Raw genomic sequence first — 16100 nt, 5'->3', positions numbered from 1 at the left:
ACGAGATTCTCAGGGACCTGCACGGGCAGGACGTGGTTGTTTATAACGATGACATTCTGATCTATTCCGCCACCCGCGCCGCGCATGTGTCTCTGGTAAACAAGGTGCTTGGTAGACTGCTGGAGCATGACCTATACATCAAGGCTGAGAAGTGTATGTTCTCCAAACGAGCCGTCTCTTTCCTGGGTTATCGCATTTCCACCTCGGGGGTGGTGATGGAGTGCGACCGCATTAAGGGCGTGCGTAATTGGCCGACTCCGACCGCGGTAAAGGAGGTGCAGCGGTTTTTGGGGTTTGTCAATTACTACTGGAGGTTTATCCGGGGTTTTGGCCAGGTAGCGGCTCCCATTACCTCACTGCTGAAGGGGGGCCCGGCGCATTTGCGGTGGTCAGCACAGGCGGACAGAGCCTTCAATAGGTTGAAGGCGCTGTTCACGGATGCACCCGTGTTGGCGCATCTGGACCCCTCTCTAGCATTCATAGTGGAGGTGGATGCATCCGAGGCTGGGGTGGGTGCCGTGCTATCACAGCGCTCGGGTACGCCACCAAAACTCCGCCCGTGCGTTTTCTTTTCGAGGAAGCTCAGTCCAGCTGATTCGGTAACTATGATGTGGGGGACCGGGAGTTGTTAGCCCAAACAAGGGCACTGCGGTTGGCGCAGCTGTGAGGGGAACGGAACCTCAGTACCTCCAGGCTCTGATCAGGCCCTACACCCAAACAAGGGCACTGCGTTCATCCACCTCTGGCCTGCTCGCCTCCCTACCACTGAGGAAGTACAGTTCCCGCTCAGCCCAGTCAAAACTGTTCGCTGCTCTGGCCCCCAATGGTGGAACAAACTCCCTCACGACGCCAGGACAGCGGAGTCAATCACCACCTTCCGGAGACACCTGAAACCCCACCTCTTTAAGGAATACCTAGAATAGGATAAGTAATCCTTCTCACCCCCCTAAAATATTTAGATGCACTATTGTAAAGTGGCTGTTCCACTGGATGTCATAAGGTGAATGCACCAATTTGTAATTTAGCGTCTGCTAAATGACTTAAATGTTAAATGTTAGCGGTGGTCAGGGCTCTGAGGGTGTGGAGACAATGGCTTGAGGGGGCTAAGCACCCCTTTCTCATCTGGACCGACCACCAGAATCTGGAGTATATTCGGGCAGCTAGGAGACTGAACCCACGTCAGGCAAGGTGGGCCATGTTCTTCACCCGATTCCGGTTTACTCTGTCATATAGACCCAGGCACTGTCCCGCCTTTACGACATGGAGGATCAGTCCACTGAGCCTACTCCCATACCTCCCGCCTCAAGGCTGATGGCACCAGTGGTATGGGAGGTGGACTCGGACATCGAGCGGGCGTTACAGACGGAGCCTGCGCCTCATCAGTGTCCGGCTGGGCAGAAGTACGTTTCGCTTGGTGTCCGGGACCAACTGATTCGGTGAGCTCAAACCCTACCCTCCTCGGGTCACCCTGGGGTGGCGAGGACAGTGGGGGGCCTGCGGGAGAAGTATTGGTGGCCCACCTTGGCTAGGGACGTTAGGGTTTATGTCTCTTCCTGTTCGGTGTGCGCCCAGAGTAAGGCTCCTAGGCACCTTCCTAGAGGGAAGTTACAACCCCTCCCCGTTCCACAACGGCCATGGTCTCACCTATCCATAGATTTCCTGACCGATCTCCCCCCGTCTCAGGGGAACACTACGCTTTTGGTGATTGTGGATCGGTTCTCTAAGTCCTGCCATCTCCTCCCGTTGCCCGGTCTCCCTACAGCCCTACAGACTGCGGAGGCATTAGTCACCCACGTCTTCCGGCACGTCTTCCTACATCATCTCTGATCGGGGTGCCCAGTTCACATCCCGGGTATGGAGGGCGTTCATGGAGCGTCTGGGGGTCTCGGTCAGCCTGACCTCCGGCTATCACCCCGAGAGTAAAGGGCAGGTGGAGAGGGTGAACCAGGAGGTGGGTAGGTTTCTGTGGTCGTATTTCCAGGACCGGCCAGGGGGGTGGGCGAGATACATCCCCTGGGCTGAAATAGCCCAGAACTCACTAAGCCACTCCTCTACCAAAATTTCACCATCCATGGCATCCGAGTCAGACCGAGGCTCATGCGGTGGAGGAGTGGGTGCAGCGCTCCAATGAGACCTGGAGGGCTGTCCAGGAATCCCTCCAACAAGCCAGTGGATGGCAGAAGAGGAGTGCTGACCACCACCGCAGTGAGCCCCCCCGTGTTTGTACCGGGGGACAGGGTCTGGCTCTCGACCCAAAACCTACCCCTCCGCTTGCGCTGCCGGAAACTGGGACCGCAGTGTGTAGGGTCCTTCAAAATCCTAAGGAGAATAAACGAGGTATGTTATCGATTACAACTCCCTTCCTATTATCGTATTAACCCCTCTTTTCATGTTTCTCTCCTCAGGCCGGTGGTAGCTGGTCCCCTGCAGGACGGTGAGGTGCCGGAAGTCCCAACTCCGTCTCTGGACATCGAGGAGTAAAACTTATGTTCACTTCAAAGCTTGTTGAATGCGGCTCACAATGCTTACATTTCCCACACATGTAAAAAATTGGTACTCAACTAGCAACTCACTTCTATACAGAAAGATGGTTTCACTAAAAGAAAGGACTCTAACCTTTTAATAGAGGACTTGAACCCATATAATAGAGAACAAACAAAACAAACAAACCTTATACATCCCTGAATGTAACAAAAGTTTCTCTTGTTGAGACCAATTCATCCGGGTCACGGCACCAAATGTTAGCAGTTGATGTTATTCTTTAATAACACAGATCTCAAAGTAAATCAGGGGGAGGAAAATAGTTTTATTCTAATAGACTAATCATGCTTGGAAGTAGATGGTCATTCTCCCCAGTGATGCTCTCCAGTGATTCTCTCCTATGGTTCTCTCCAGTGAACAAAGGGACAGGATGTAGTTTATAACCCAGCCCTAGCCTGTGGTTTACCAATTAGAATTCCTTGCAACAAAACTGTATCCTATTTCAGGTTGGACCAATGAGAACATGCCATACCATAAGTTCAGGATTGTCATTCGTTAGGAATGACAATCCTGAACTTATGGTATGGCATGTTCTCAGATGTTGAACTGAAAACCAACTATTTCCATTGATAATTCCCTATTACAGAAAAAAAAAATCCATTGATCGTTATTACTCTTATTGTCTCTGCATTGTGTGTTTATCTTCAAAATATTCTTATAGTAGTCTACAGTTTATCATGAGGAACTCTACCTCAGGCGAGCAATACCTTGAGACGTCTTTAATATTAGAAATCGTCAAACGTTGAATACTGAAGTCGATCTAGTGTGACCTGGCTGCTTTGGCAACTGCTGAGTATTCTGCATTAGTTACCTGCAGGTTGTTTATAAACACAGTCCCTGCCACATCCTACACAATTATGATATACATCTCAATCGATCATCTCCTCGGCACTCACACAAAGGCCCTGCAGCACTGTGGGAAAAAAAGTGTAGCAAAACTAAGATGAGAGAATGCAGCTTGACCTTTAACCTCGCTCTAGTTCTCTCTTTCATAAAATGTTTCACATTACTCTCTCGCTCTCTTACGTGTTTGTGTCCTCAGCAAAAAAACAGTAGTTCATTTGATTTATCTTCGATGCCAAGATAAAGTAAGGTCAATGAAACGTCTTCTACTATGTGCCACTGCCCAGTGCCAGCTTGAAGACTGGCAGTTTGGCATATGGTCACAGAACAAGTACTTGAATTAGACAATGGCATGTGGGCGCAGCTCCTTAACCTCAGTGCAGCTTGGCAAGATAACACACTGGCCCTGACTTTTACTAGCCTAATGCCAGAACTATGCTATGCTCCAGTGCCCCAGTATTATTAGCCTCCGGAATTCAATCTAATCTACTGGTGTGTGTGTGTGTGTGTGTGTGTGTGTGTGTGTGTGTGTGTGTGTGTGTGTGTGTGTGTGTGTGTGTGTGTGTGTGTGTGTGTGTGTGTGTGTGTGTGTGTGTGTGTGTGTGTGTGTGTGTTAGTGCTGAGCGATTAACCGAAATTGACAGATGTCGGTTCAATTATTTGAAATCCATTTAGTTTGGGCTTTTTCTGTGAGCTCAATGGCACTTTGTGCTGCAGTTTCTCTACAGGTAAATCAGGTCATATATCTGAACTGTACGATGTAGTAGGGAGTTGTAGTTTCCAACAGCCCAATGTTCTACATAGTTTAGCCCAGAAAACATGATAATGAACTACAATGACCATAATCCATTGCGCAGCTAAACTTGTCATGTCTGCCTTTTTAAATGCCTTGTCAGAAAGACAACATATGCCTCAAGAGAGAATACATGGAGAGTTGTTTTTTCATTAGGTCTTTTATTTTATTTATTTAACCAAGAACAAATTCATATTTACAATCACGGCCTACCCCGGCCAAACCCTAACCCAGACCAAGCGTGTGCTATGGTCACAGCCAGTTGTGATACAGCCTGGAATTGAACTAGTGTCTGTGACACCTTAAAGTAAAGTAATCTGAATAACTGATAGTTAACTGATAGTTAAGTGATAAGCAGTCATGGGCAGTCACTACCATCATGGGACTTTTGTATTCATTGTTTTATTCTGTGTTAAAGCAATCAACCCATATAATGCATAGTGCATTTAATCGAACCGAAACGACCTCAAAAAGCACTAATGACTCAGCACTAGTGTGTATATATGTATGTATGTGCATGCATGTGCGTGTGTCCCCCTCTTTGACAAGGCTAACAACATAGTTGTTCCAAAAGGTCTAGACTTGTGGCATAAGCAAGAGTTTGTAAGTATGGACCCTGGTGACCAGATCTTTACCCTGGATGATTTAGATAGATGTGTAAGTTATTGCTTGTACATGGTTGATTGCAAAATAGCCACAATAGAAAGAAGAGAACCCCCTCTTTTAAAAGATTGAATAGACGCTCCGTGAAGGACATGACTCTTAAGATTTACAACAACAACAACATGTAAACAGATGTTCAAGTTGTCCTCTAAATTATTAAAACAGTGTCTTGCTTTCATTACCCTCTGGGCACAGATGTCAATTAAATGTCTATTCCACATTGGTTCTACGTAATGTCATTGAAATGGCGTGGAAACAACATTGATTCAACTAGCGTGCCCAGTGGGTAGAGCCATGACAGCCCTTCACATTTTAAAAGGACAGATATCAATCTGTAGTAACTTCTGTTTCAGTACCTTCAGCTCACTGCCTGTCAATATATTCCTTTTTTATCTGTAAATGTTGGTCATTAAAAACTGAACTGCCACTTCACCAGCAAGCAGAAATGTTTCCTTATGTGATATAAAATCTCATTTTATTTGTCACATACACGTGTTTAGCAGATGTTACTGCGGTTGTAGCGAGATGCATGTGTTTCTAGCTCCAACAGTGGAGTAATATCTAACAAGTAATATCTAACAATACACACAAAACGTAAAGGAATGGAATTAAGAATATATAAATATTTGGACGAGCAATATCAGAGCAGCATAGACTAAGATACAGTAGAATATGATAGAAAACAGGCTATACATATAGGATGAGTAATTCAAAATATGTAAAGTGAAGTGACTAGTGTTCCAATTATTAAAGTGGCCAGTGATTTCAAGTCTTTGTACTGTATATAGGGCAGCAGCCTTTATGTGTAAGTTTTTTTTAAAGTGATCGTGTCGAAAAGATCAGAAGTCAACTCATAATTATATATTGGAGGGAATAGTCAATGGAGGAAATATATTGACAGCTATTTAGTTGTAATAGCTACAGAAAAGGTAATGATCCAACACCAATTTTGATACCGTTTATGTTTCACAGAATTAAAGTAGCTCTCGCTATTTTCTCTCCTCTCTTTTCCTGAATAAACTGATTCCTCTCTTCTCTTTTCCTGAATAAACTGATTACAGACTACAAGTTATGTCCAAGGTAGCAGAGTCATAGCTGCTTGTTCACTTACTGAAACCCTTTCATACAACAAACTAATCTTACCCAGAACTGATAGCACCCAGAACTGATAGTACCCAGAACTGATAGCACCCAGAACTGATAGCACCCAGAACTGATAGCACCCAGAACTGATAGCACCCAGAACTGATAGCACCCAGAACTGATAGCACCCAGAACTGATAGTACCCAGAACTGATAGCACCCAGAACTGATAGTACCCAGAACTGATAGCACCCAGAAATCACAGATCCTCAAACTTCATATTCTGAAAGCTGGAAGGACCCAACCTGGTGTTTTCTAGAGTGTCCAAAAACCTTAGTATTTCACAAAAAAAAGTGTAAATACCACTGTAAGTAAATAACTCGTACTTTACAATGACACTCTGGCAGGGCTGGGTCGCAGTCAGAAACCAGGCCGGCCAGTTTCATTACGGACACCCCACCCCCTGGTTCAAATCCAGGTTGAATCGCATCTAGCTGTGATTGGGAGTCCCACAGGGTGGTGTACAATTGGCCCAGTGTTGCCGGGGTAGGCCTTCATTGTAATTAAGAATTTGTTCTTAAACATCCATTTCTAGAGCACAACGTTATTGCTTATACATGGTTTGATTGCAAAAGATTCACAATAGAAAGAAAATAATCCCCTCTTTTAAAAGATTGAGTAGAGCTTTTGTGAAGGACATGACTCTTGAGACTTACAACAACAAAAACAACAACAACAGCAGGTAAACAGAGATATTCAAGATGTCCTCTAAAATATTAGATGAGTGAGGTACAGCATCTTGCTTTCATTAGGGCAATGACAGCCCTTCTCTTTTTAAAAGGATCAATATCAACCTGTAGTAACCTACTGCAGGGTCCCACATAAATAAACATTATAGTATACTCTAGTATAAATACTATAATATTCACTGTACTGTTTTTGCAGACTTTATTGTAGTATTCACTGTAGAGTTTATGCGGATTAAGTCTGCAAAAAAACAATGAATACTGTAGTATTTACTATAGTACTGTAATATTTACCGTTAACTATAGTATAACTACTGTAGTAAAATATAACTGTAGTATATACAATAGTAATTAATGTAGTGGTTTTAAGGATTGTAGTATAGGCCTACTGTAGTATTTACTGTAGTGTTTTTAAGGATTGTAGTATAGGCCTACTGTAGTATTTACTGTAGTGTTTTTAAGGATTGTAGTATAGGCCTACTGTAGTATTTACTGTAGTGTTTTTAAGGATTGTAGTATAGGCCTACTGTAGTATTTACTGTAGTGTTAATTGTAGTATAGGCCTACTGTAGTATTTACTGTAGTGTTTTTAAGGATTGTAGTATAGGCCTACTGTAGTATTTACTGTAGTGTTTTTAAGGATTGTAGTATAGGCCTACTGTAGTATTTACTGTAGTGTTAAGGATTGTAGTATAGGCCTACTGTAGTATTTACTGTAGTGTTAAGGATTGTAGTATAGGCCTACTGTAGTATTTACTGTAGTGTTTTTGCAGACATTTCTGTAGTATTTACTATATTGTGTCGGTCTTTGAGATAGAAGTGGAGACTTTCACTTTCAGGAAACCAACTAAAAGAGCCCATTTTCCATAACCTGTGTGTAGGTACTAGGACTGGAGTCTGAACAGATAGTTCAACACGTCTGCTGTTTTCTATTACCTGTAAGGAACACAATATATGGTCTATAATTGGCATGTAGGTTTCTTACTTATGGGTGGCGCAATTGTGATATGGCGTAGGTGAATGAGCAGGGTATATGCAAATAAAATACTCTAGTATTTACTATAGTTAAAAAGGTGTAGTGCTTTTGTGGACTGTAGGGTTTTTGTGGACATTACTGTAGTATTTTTTCCTGGATAATATTGTATTTAATATAGTATTCTACAGTATACTGCAACATTCTAAAGTGAGCACAACACATGATTGAGGGATACTACAGTGTGTAAAACAGTATTCTACAGTATCCTACAGTTTACAACAGTTTAATTCTATAGTAAACTAGTATTTTGTCATGTGGTTTATGTCCAAGGCAGAACTGGGCCAGTATAAATGGAAAACACTAAATACCAATGCTATTAAATGACATCACAAGGAAGTGCTTCTCTGTACAGGGTCAACATGACGAATGCTGCTTCTATGTCAGCGTTGTCATGTTAAAGAGGAGTACTGTCAGTGCATTCACTGTGTCCTTGTGACATTAGCGGTTACATACAAACACATAGAGAAGCACACAGATATACATGCATACATTCAAAAAAGAAAAGGCCCCTGCAGTATCCTTTATAGTTTCTTTAGGGGAACCCCTATAAGTTCGTTGAAGAACCCTTTAAAAGAAAATAACCCCTTTTAATGGCTCCTCTGAGAACCTTTTGAAGAACCGTTTCCTGTTATATTCATCAGAGGTGTAGGGAGGGTGAAGTCTGTGAATCCAAAAAAAATAGTACTTATCCTGTTATCGGGAGTGGTTCCCATTTGGGAACGACCCCTCCCACGTTCAGCTGGAACGCAAAAATATTCTTAGAAATATTTAACCTCCACACATTAACAAGTCCAACAGCTCAAATGAAAGATAAACACCTTGTTCATCTAGCCAGCAAGTCAGATTTCTAAAATGTTTTACGGCGAAAACATAGCACATATTTATGTCAAACCAACACCAAAAACACAGCTCATTTGAATAGCCATGTTGAACAAAAAATGCAATCAACAAACGCAGGATTGAAAGAAAAATAATTCACTAACCTTTTGAAAATCTTCATCAGATGACAGTAATAGGACATGTTACACAGTACATTTATGTTTTTTTCAATAATATGCCATTTATATCCATAAATCTCTGTTTACAATGACGCCATGTTGAAAAAATGCTACTCAAATGTCCGGAGAAATTATGATAGCTCCGCCAGATAACGTCAGATAACAAGCAATACATCATAAACTTTGACTAAATATGCATGTTCTACATATAGATAGAAAGATACACTTCTTCTTAATGCAACCGCTGTGTTACATTTATTTTTAACGTTACAGAATTCGTTCACTAGGCTATAATATGAGACGGCGCTCAGACATTAGCATTATGTCTCCTCTATGTTGGAGTCCACAGAAACACAAAAATTACCACATAAATATTCCCTTACCTTTGATGTTCTTCGATCGGAAGCCATGGAAGGAGTCATACTTACCAAAAACTGCGTTTGGTTTTCAAGTCTGTGTCTTTGGGCTATCAAACGCGACAAGTTCTCACAATGAAACGCCCCATTGAAAGGAGAAATCGCGCTGAAGAGATAGAAACTGTTCCCAGATCCGTAGCTGGTTGGGAAGGGTGGGGGCGATGACGTCAAAGTTGGCCCAACTTTTCTGATGGAGAAGAGAGAGTTTGGGAGAATGGCTGCCCTGAGAGTTCTGCTTTACATACAGACATAATTTGAACGGTTTTAGAAGCTTTAGAGTGTTTTCTATTCAATAATAATTATTATATGCATATATTAGCAATTTTGGACAGATTTGTTTCTGTTTACTATGGGCACGCAATTCCTCCAAAGGGGGCAGTATTCTGCCCTATCCCCAACAGACAAATGATAAACAAAACATGGTTTTCGTGGTAAATGTGAATGAAAAAACTGTATTTGGACATACCTGGTAAGTAGACTAAAAAAAATGACAATCATCCATTTTATCGCCAGTAAGAAAATGCTAGCCATTGGCTGCTAACAGGCAAGCTAAAAAAAAAAAGTAGAGTAGATACCCCCAGAAATCATCTGATCGCTCTCTAGTGGTGAAAGTAATAATTGCAGAAAATGCACAGAGGAGAGGGGAATAATTATTTTCAAGGAAAAGTTTTTTTTTATGGTGGCATAATAAGACAAAAGAAACATAATACAGTTTGTAATTGATAACACATTAGTGCTGGATGTGAATGCTGGAATTAAATAATTAACTATGCAAATGAGCAAAAGCTGTGTGCGTTGAGGAAATAGAAGCCCGTCTTTAAGTGCCTGTGCTCAGGGATTTAAGCAAATAAACGTTCAGGCAATTAATTGAAGTTTTACAATACGCATGCATGCACACACCAAGAGAAGCTGTTTGGTGGAATTGTCCCAGAGAATCTGATGTTCTTGTTGGTTCAGCCTCCTTTCACACTAGCAAATCATGAGGCAATCACCACAAAACATATGTGTGTGTGTGTGTGTGTGTGTGTGTGGCAATACTAAATAAGGAGTTTAAAAGAAGATATTGTCAGAAAAGTGTTAATTGTGGGAACTGATAAAGAAAGCCTGTATGACAGAGCAGCATAGGCCTACAAGAGGAATCTTCCCTCTTCTCCCAGTCCCTCTGATTATTTTATTTAACTAGGCAAGTTGTAGCGGTATTTATTTGAGAGGGGTAAAGAAAGATTTTGTTCGGGCGCCAGGCAGGTATTAACCATGCCGAAAGGAAAAGAGTAGAATAGAGAGAGTACCACTACCAGACCCACACACATCAGCAGAAGAGACTGCCTAGAGCGTAGCCTGTTTACCAGATAGCCAGTGGAGAGAAATGAGAATACACACCATTTAAAACCCACATCACAGCACAGGGGTAACCCAAACAAGAATACCTCATACAATAATACTAATACTAATAATGGCAGAGCAATTCAACAGCAACTTCATACAAGAACGAACCCAGTCATCAACAGAGGATTTGCAATAATCTGTATTATTTTCTGGTGGATGAGTGCAGAGGGTATGAATGTGGGGGGTGTTCATCGACACAACAAAGGCCTTAAAAATGTCCACAGTCTTCTCGGCCACATGTCATTAGTACACCTCACCTCAATACAGTTCACATAACAATACACAACTTGCAAGCAACCTCCCTTTTAACTAAAATGTCCATCTAAATACTTTAGGCAGGGCAATAATAGTCCAGCTCTAATTTTTTTATTTTTTATTTTACCTTTATTTAACCAGGTAGGCTAGTTGAGAACAAGTTCTCATTTACAACTGCGACCTGGCCAAGATAAAGCATAGCAGTGTGAACAGACAACACAGAGTTACACATGGAGTAAACAATTAACAAGTCAATAACACAGTAGAAAAAAAGGGAGTCTATATACATTGTGTGCAAAAGGCATGAGGAGGTAGGCGAATAATTAACATTTTGCAGATTAACACTGGAGTGATAAATGATCAGATGGTCACGTACAGGTAGAGATATTGGTGTGCAAAAGAGCAGAAAAGTAAATAAATAAAAACAGTATGGGGATGAGGTAGGCAAAAATGGGTGGGCTATTTACCGATAGACTATGTACAGCTGCAGCGATCGGTTAGCTGCTCAGATAGCAGATGTTTGAAGTTGGTGAGGGAGATAAAAGTCTCCAACTTCAGCGATTTTTGCAATTCGTTCCAGTCACAGGCAGCAGAGAACTGGAACGAAAGGCAGCCAAATGAGGTGTTGGCTTTAGGGATGATCAGTGAGATACACCTGCTGGAGCGCGTGCTACGGATGGGTGTTGCCATCGTGACCAGTGAACTGAGATAAGGCGGAGCTTTACCTAGCATGGACTTGTAGATGACCTGGAGCCAGTGGGTCTGGCGACGAATATGTAGCGAGGGCCAGCCGACTAGAGCATACAGGTCGCAGTGGTGGGTGGTATAAGGTGCTTGAGTGACAAAACGGATGGCACTGTGATAAACTGCATCCAGTTTGCTGAGTAGAGTGTTGGAAGCAATTTTGTAGATGACATTGCCGAAGACGAGGATCGGTAGGATAGTCAGTTTTACTAGGGTGTGTTTGGCGGCGTGCGTGAAGGAGGCTTTGTTGTTGAATAGAAAGCCGACTCTTGATTTGATTTTCGATTGGAGATGTTTGATATGAGTCTGGAAGAAGAGTTTACAGTCTAGACAGACACCTAGGTACTTATAGATGTCCACATATTCAAGGTCGGAACCATCCAGGGTGGTGATGCTGGTCAGGCGTGCGGGTGCAGGCAGCGAACGGTTGAAAAGCATGCATTTGGTTTTACTAGCTTTTAAGAGCAGTTGGAGGCCACGGAAGGAGTGTTGTATGGCATTGAAGCTCGTTTGGAGGTTAGATAGCACAGTGTCCAAGGACGGGCCGGAAGTATATAGAATGGTGTCGTCTGCGTAGAGGTGGATCAGGAAATCGCCCGCAGCAAGAGCAACATCATTGATATATACAGAGAAAAGAGTCGGCCCGAGGATTGAACCCTGTGGCACCCCTATAGAGACTGCCAGAGGACCGGACAGCATGCCCTCCGATTTGACACACTGAACTCTGTCTGCAAAGTAGTTGGTGAACCAGGCAAGGCAGTCATCCGAAAAACCGAGGCTACTGAGTCTGCCGATAAGAATATGGTGATTGACAGTGTCGAAAGCCTTGGCAAGGTCGATGAAGACGGCTGCACAGTACTGTCTTTTATCGATGGCGGTTATGATATCGTTTAGTACCTTGAGCGTGGCTGAGGTGCACCCGTGACCGGCTCGGAAACCAGATTGCACAGCGGAGAAGGTACGGTGGGATTCATGATGGTCAGTGACCTGTTTGTTGACTTGGCTTTCGAAGACCTTAGATAGGCAGGGCAGGATGGATATAGGTCTGTAACAGTTTGGGTCCAGAGTGTCTCCCCCTTTGAAGAGGGGGATGACTGCGGCAGCTTTCCAATCCTTGGGGATCTCAGACGATATGAAAGAGAGGTTGAACAGGCTGGTAATAGGGGTTGCGACAATGGCGGCAGATAGTTTCAGAAATAGAGGGACCAGATTGTCAAGCCCAGCTGATTTGTACGGGTCCAGGTTTTGCAGCTCTTTCAGAACATCTGCTATCTGGATTTGGGTAAAGGAGAACCTGGAGATGCTTGGGCGAGTAGCTGCGGGGGCGGAGCTGTTGGCCGAGGTTGGAGTAGCCAGGCGGAAGGCATGGCCAGCCGTTGAGAAATGCTTGTTGAAGTTTTCGATAATCATGTATTTATCGGTGGTGACCGTGTTACCTAGCCTCAGTGCAGTGGGCAGCTGGGAGGAGGTGCTCTTGTTCTCCATGGACTTCAGTGTCCCAGAACTTTTTGGAGTTGGAGCGACAGGATGCAAATTTCTGCCTGAAGAAGCTGGCCTTAGCTTTCCTGACTGACTACGTGTATTGGTTCCTGACTTCCCTGAACAGTTGCATATCGCGGGGACTATACGATGCTGTTGCAGTCCGCCACAGGATGTTTTTGTGCTGGTCGAGGGCAGTCAGGTCTGGAGTGAACCAAGGGCTATATTTCTGCATTTTTTTGAACGGAGCATGCTTATCTAAAATGGTGAGGAAGTTACTTTTAAAGAATGACCAGGCATCCTCAACTGACGGGATGAGATCAATGTCCTTCCAGGATACCCGGGCCAGGTCGATTAGAAAGGCCTGCTCACAGAAGTGTTTTAGGGAGCGTTTGACAGTGATGAGAGGTGGTCGTTTGACTGCGGCTCCGTAGCGGATACAGGCAATGAGGCAGTGATCGCTGAGATCCTGGTTGAAGACAGCGGAGGTGTATTTGAAGGGCCAGTTGGTCAGGATGACGTCTATGAGGATGCCCTTGTTTACAGATTTAGGGTTGTACCTGGTGGGTTCCTTGATGATTTGTGTGAGATTGAGGGTATCTAGCTTAGATTGTAGGACTGCCGGGGTGTTAAGCATATCCCAGTTTCGGTCACCTAACAGAACAAACTCTGAAGCTAGATGGGGGGCGATCAATTCACAAATGGTGTCCAGGGCACAGCTGGGAGCTGAGGGGGGTCGGTAGCAGGCAGCAACAGTGAGAGACTTATTTCTCGAGAGAGTCATTTTAAAAATTAGTAGTTCGAACTGTTTGGGTATGGACCTGGAAAGTATGACATTACTTTGCAGGCTCTCTCTGCAGTAGACTGCAACTCCTCTCCCTTTGCCAGTTCTATCTTGACGGAAAATGTTGTAGTTGGGTATGGAAATCTCAGAATTTTTGGTGTCCTTCCTGAGCCAGGATTCAGACACAGCAAGGACATCAGGGTTAGCAGAGTGTGCTAAAGCAGTGAGTAAAACAAACTTAGGGAGGAGGCTTCTGATGTTGACATGCATGAAACCAAGGCTTTTTCGATCACAGAAGTCAACAAATGAGCGTGCCTGGGGACATGCAGGGCCTGGGTTTACCTCCACATAACCCGCGGAACAGAGGAGGAGTAGAATGAGGGTGCGGCTAAAGGCTATCAAAACTGGTCGCCTAGAGCGTTGGGGACAGAGAATAAAAGGAGCAGATTTCTGGGCATGGTAGAATATATTCAGGGCATAATACGCAGACAGGGGTATGGTGGGGTGCGGGTACAGCGGAGGTAAGCCCAGGCAATGGGTGATGATGAGAGGTTGTATCACTGGACATGCTGGTTGTAATGGGTGAGGTCACCGCATGTGTGGGAGGTGGGACAAAGGAGGTATCAGGGGTATGAAGAGTGGAACTAGGGGCTCAATTGTAAACTAAAACAATGATAACTAACCTGAACAACAGTATACAAGGCATATTGACATTTGAGAGAGACATACAGCGAGGCATACAGTAATCACAGGTATTGAATTGGGAGAGCTAGCTTAAACAGTAGCTAAAACAGTAGGTGAGACAACAACAGCTAATCAGCTAGCACAACAACAGCAGGTAAAGTGGCGTTGGCTAGGCAGGGAGGGTCGGATTAAATACACACAGAGCCTGAGTGCGGCTGGGGCCGACAGATAAACATAAACAAGCAGAATGGAGTACCGTGATTAATGGACAGTCCAGCATGCATCAGCTATGTAGCCAAGTGATCAGTGTCCAGGGGGCAGCGGTGGATGGGGCAGGGAAGCTAGACTGGCGAGTATTATCCAGGTTAAAATAACTGGCTGGCTGTACAGAATGTAAAAGGTAAAAGCCGCTAGCAGTGGCTAACAATGACTAAATAGCTTGTAGCTAGTTAGCTGGTTAGCTTCTGGAGGTTCTTGAGTGTGTTCTAAATATGTAAAATAATAGCGATTCCGTATCACATTGGGTGAGGCAGGTTACCGGAAGGTATAAACAAATTAAAAATCGAAAAGTGATTGAAAGTAAATATGGGTCCAGTGAGTGGTTGGGACGCGGCGATTCAGACTGTTAGCAGGCCTGTGCTAACAAGCTAACAGTTAGTAGGCCGGGGCTAAACAAGGTAGCAGTTAGCGGACCGGGGCTAAACAAGCTAGCAGTTAGCAGGCCAAATTAGCAAGCAAGGAGATAGCAAGGGCTAGAAAGTTAGCCTTTGGGGGACGTCGCGATGGGGTGAATCTGTTTATGCCTCTTCATGCGGTGACATCGATAGACCGGTCGTGGGTCCGGATATTGTAGCCCAGGAGTATGCTTCGGTGGTAGCACAGGAGCTCTGGCCGGGCTAGCTTCAAGCTAAGTGGGTGTAAACGCTAGCCAGGAGTAATCATCCGGGGTTGCGGTTAGCTAGTTCGATAGTTGTGAAGATCCAGCTGAAAATGTTCCGTTTGCGGTGGGAATCCAGTGGGAATCCGGGGATAAAAAAATAATAGGTCCGTTATGCTCTGGTTAGAGTCGCGTTGTTCGAACTGGCGAGAGCTTTCCGAGCTAAAGGTTAGCTGATGACCGGTTAGCTGAAGACCGCTAGCAATGGTTTGCTGACTGATAGCTAGTTGTTAGCTGGCTAGCTTCAGTTGAGGGGTTCCGGATCCGAAGTAAATATAAATACTTTAGGAAAAAAAAGCAGATCCGCCCTACATTGGATGAGGCGGGTTGCAGGAGAATATTTAGAAGTTGAGGCTTAGCTAAATGTTTTAAAAGATGTGCGAAGAAAAATATGTTTAAAAAAATGATATATACAAGGGACACGACACGACAAGACGACTGCTACGCCATCTTGGAGCCATGGGAAGTGCATTTGAAAAATAGAGAGTCTGTTGCAGGGTAAATCACTGGAACGAGAGGGAAGAGAAAGAGAGAGAAAAAGAGAAATCTTAGCTGTGGTCTTCAGGCCTGCCGGTGTACTGTCTGACTGTCCGATGGTTTGTTGGTTTGTATGTTAAAGCTTCGCAACAATGTTGCTACTAATCCATGCATCCATAACGGGTGCGGTCCCAAACAAAAACAACCACGATCTAAAGCGATCACACCGATGATT

Source organism: Oncorhynchus keta, chromosome 27 (genome assembly GCF_023373465.1).
Source record: "Oncorhynchus keta strain PuntledgeMale-10-30-2019 chromosome 27, Oket_V2, whole genome shotgun sequence".
Lineage (NCBI taxonomy): Eukaryota > Metazoa > Chordata > Actinopteri > Salmoniformes > Salmonidae > Oncorhynchus > Oncorhynchus keta.
The sequence above is the reverse complement of the archived record's forward strand: the minus strand, read 5'-3'. Positions refer to the sequence as shown.